Here is a 4515-nt window from a genome sequence, read left to right on the forward strand (position 1 = left end):
CCCCGGTGCCCCGCCCACCCAGCCCAGGGTCCTGCTCCACCCGGATGCCCCGCCCACCCTGCCCAGGGGCCCCCTTTCACCCCAGTGCCTCGCCCACACCAGCCCAGGGTCCCGCCCTCACCCTGGTGCCCCGCCCGCCCCGCCCAGGGTCCTGCTCCACCCGGATGCCCCGCCCACCCTGCCCAGGGTTCCGCCCTCACGCCGGTGCCCCGCCCGCCCTGCCCAGGGTCCTGCTCCACCCGGATGCCCCGCCGGGTTGTCCCCTCGGCCTCCCCGGGGACAACGCGGACGCCCAGCACCCGCAGTCCGCGTCTTGGACAGCAGCGTCTGCAGCTCGTCGAAGGCGGTTATGCCCCCGCAGCCACGACACGGGGTGTCCCGCTCCGACGGGCCGCGTCTGGCGCACCCGGCGCCCACCCGCCCTGTGCCCGCTCGGCGATGCGCCCCCAGACTGGCGCTCTGCCCCCGGGGGGCCTCGGGGGCACCTGCCGGCGGCGCGCTCCGGTGCGCTGCTCAGAGCTCACGTCCACCTGGGACACCTGTCTGGCGCTCCGTCCCCGCCGGGGGCTCCCGGCGCGCAGAAGCGGGGCGGTGGGCCACCGCGGACAGCCTCTCTAGCGGCCCAGGCTGTGCACCGGAGGTCAGAAAGGAAGGTCATTCTAAAGTCCCGGGCTCTGCAAACAAGCCGGTTAACGTGTCCCTCGTGGGATCTTTTATACACCAAAGCTACTCAGCTGCATTTGAGGCAAATGACTGCAAATGATTGCATTTTACATCTCCCGTCTTTTCCTCCCCATTTCTAACGCAGGCTTACGTAAATATAAATTTCTGTGGGAATTCTGGACCGGCTAAATAATTTATATTCAACCAAGACACTTTGCTCTTAACCAACCCATCCTCCTCCACACATCTCTATGCAGAATGAGTACTGGGTACTACAGGAATTGGGTGGTATTCGTTTCAATGATCATAGGGGCCTGAGTGTTTCATTTTTCAGAGGGAGGAATTCATGCTGAACCTCATCTGTGACATTCATTCAGTTACAAATGATTTTTAAATTTTAATTTAAATATTTAAATAAGTGCTGCCTTTTCTTGGGAGGAGGCTGTATGTTTATTTCTCAAAACATTTTTTGACATATTTTAGGTCATGAGAAAAGCATCCCCCAAACACCCAGAATTCTGAAGGCAAGATGAGCAGGCACGCCTCCTCCAGGTTTCTTAAATTCACAATTAGCGTTCTTTCAACATGAGCAGACTAAAATGTCTTTTCTGAAACAAAAGGGATCACGACTGACCTTATTTCACCAGAGGACACACATGGTGTCCTCTAACGTTAACTTCATATTGGGATGAAACGTGTCGAGTGAGGAGTCCTCTAACTGAAGTAAGCATCTCCTGGCAGAAAGGAGTCTTACAAAGCTCGCTTTGCTCTGGTAACAACAGAGCAGGCCAAAGCTTAAAATTCTATTCCCTGGGTTTCCACAGCTTGCTAAACTATTTGGCTAAATGGTTGAATACACTTACCTGAAATTCACGATATTTTCAGATACAACATTTGGAACTAAAGCGCTTGCTGCTCATCTGCATGCTTCCCCAACGGATAGTGCCACGTCTCCGAGAGCCCCACAGGGCTGGGCAGCGGACTTTGCAAACTCATAGACCCACTGTGCACCCTCACCTGACTCACACCTGCTTGCATGACCCTATGTTCTCTGCGGCACCTGTGGTTACACCTTCCAGCTTCTCTCCATGAAGGTCCAGCTGCTTCGGCTTTCCCATAGAGACCAGAGGGGAAAGCCTGAGCTGTTTTCTGCTAAAATCTGATTCGCCATCACTGCATTTCCTGAGTTGGCTGGAGGCAAACGTAGCTCATGATGTCGTTTCACACGATTTTTGAGCCCTGCGTCTTATGTAATCTTTTTCAGTGATTTCAACTCCTCCTCCAGTTTTTCCACAAAGCTTGATAAAATCTCTAAGAGAAACTTTCTGTAACCTACAAATAGGACCATGCTCTAAAAATACTCGGAACATGGATTGAGGTGATAGTCTGAAGGATGACCCTTAAGCAACGTAGGGGCCGGGGGCAGGCACCAAACCTGCACAATCGAAAATCCATGTCTAACTTTGGACTCCCCCCAAATTTAACTATTAATAGCCTACTGCCAACCAGAAGCCTTACCCATAACATAAAGCATCAATTAACACATATTTTGTATGTTACGAGTATTGTATACGGTATCCTGACAATAAAGTCTGCTAGAAAAAAAGAAAATGTAATTAAGAATCATAAGGAAGAGAAAATACATGTACAGTCCTGTATTTATCAAAACAATCTGCACATATGTGGGCTCACAGTTCAAACTGCGTTGTTCAAGGGTCAACCATGCTGTTAAAATCCTAGCAACCACAGGAGCGGGAGAAAGGCCACCGAGAGAGAGAAGAAAGACTTCTCAGTACGCCCTAGGGAATCAGAAGTCTGTGTCCAGAAGGAGAGCAGAGCAGGGTGAATAGACCTGCCTTTGGACACATTTATGGCCCGCCTCGCCCACTGAAGACGTGATGTACAAGGGACGTGCTGTCAGGCCCGTGGGAAGTGCCGAGAACGCGGGACTCTGGACTGGACTCTGAGCCTCATCGTCAGGATACAAATGTTCCCCGACCGAGTGCGCAGTACCTTACTGCTGGTTCTCTGGAGGCGTTCCACCAAGTCATGCAAGCACTGGGCAGAAGTTCTAAATTAAACAGAGGTGGTCTCTACGAACAGCCTAATGTGACATCAAAGGAGCAGTTTGAGATTATTTTCTTTCTTTCTCCAAATGGGCTTTGCTCTGGCTCCTCTCATACCATCAGGCTCCGTGCGCTGTCTAGAGGCTCAGTGGTAGAAATGCACAGTCACTTAGGGACTTCCCACACACAATCCAACTTCCTGCGCAGAGACGGGGTCCATTGTCAGTTCTCCTAAAACAAAACAGAGCAAAACAAACTCAGGAAGGCTTAGCGTATCGCACCAACAAGTGTCAAGAGTAAAACTTTCTTTAAGGACTCTGTTTCTATTATTTTATTTTATAACTCAGCTATTTTTCAAACATTTTAACGTATAAGAAATAACTAAAGTTTTGAATTAATCTGTGTAAAATCTCATACTTGAAAATGGGACAGGTTCAGGATATCGATAAAGTGCAAAGATAGAATAGAATATAATAATTTGATTTTAGGATCTTCATATTCCCTACTGTCCTACTCAGGGAAAATAGGGAAAGATGAGCAAAAATAGACTCTAGACCATCAATAAAATGGAGACTTTAAAATGCCCTTTTTAATTTTTAAAAAATATTTTATTTATTTGAGCGAGAGAGAAAACGAGTGGGGGGAGGGGCAGAGGGAGAAGCAGACCCTGGGACCATGACCAAGACCTGAGCTGAAGGCAGACGCTTCACCGACTGAGCCACCAGGTGCCCTAAAATGCCCCTTTTTTTAAGTGTTGAGGGGTTTGGTAGAGAAATGTCTTTGTAAATGTCAGCTGATGTTGGGAGCTGAGCTGGACGTTTGCCATTCCTCTGGCTTCCCGCGTCTCAGAAGCCCGCCTCCTCGGCAGCAGCGGGCCCGGCTGCTCCGGTCTGGAGTGGAGGCGTGCGGCCACGTCTTCCCCAGGACACGTCGCCGCCAGGACTCTGGGTCGGAAACTAATACAAGGATGCAGAGACCGTACTGACTGTGCTCTGATGAAGGCTGGGGGATAGTCCCGCGAGGGGCAGAGAGTGGGTGCAGCCGACTCCTTCAGCGGCGTGAGCTTGGGCATAATTCCCAGCTCATCTGCACCTCTGAGCCTCTGGCTCCTGCAGAGTCTGCGATCCACTCAATAAATACATGTTTTCATCTATGTTCTGTGTAAAATAGCTTCAGTTTGTTCCCGTAGCTTATAACAGGAACCAAGGACAGGAGGAAACACAGGCAACAGCTTCTCAGGAAACAAGGAGACTCTGGGATTCATCGTTTGGACGCTGGCAACGGCCGTGAGAATCGGTCTAGTGTGAGTTCTGAGCGCCTGGGCCGCACGGAGGCAAGCTGTTCAGCAGAAAAGCATCTCAAGTGCTCATTAGTGGCCTCACTATGGAGAGACACGTGGAGACTGACACCGAACACAGAGGCCACAAGGGACTGAGCGACGGGAGGGCTGGTGACTGCTGGAGTCCTCAAGGGCTGGCCGCGGACCAGCCGAGAACAGAGACCCTCTATGACGGTACTGACAGGGACATGCAGGCTAAGGTGCTTGAAGCCAAACTCAAAGTCAGATCTCACTCATTGCCGAATTAGTGACGAATTAGCACAGATTCCCCGGTTCTAAAAAGTGAAAGTCAGAACTCTGGGAACGCAGGTTGCCAAAGAATTGGAATAGCTCTCCAACATGAGCTGAGCCTCCCTTGCTGGAGGAAGTTGCCCCGTTCCCCTCGGCATGAACGCCTCTGCCTACTGGCAGACCCCACAACAAGAGGAAGCCAGGTCTTCTCGCGCC

Source organism: Neomonachus schauinslandi, chromosome 11, assembly GCF_002201575.2.
Source record: "Neomonachus schauinslandi chromosome 11, ASM220157v2, whole genome shotgun sequence".
In the NCBI taxonomy this organism is placed as follows: domain Eukaryota; kingdom Metazoa; phylum Chordata; class Mammalia; order Carnivora; family Phocidae; genus Neomonachus; species Neomonachus schauinslandi.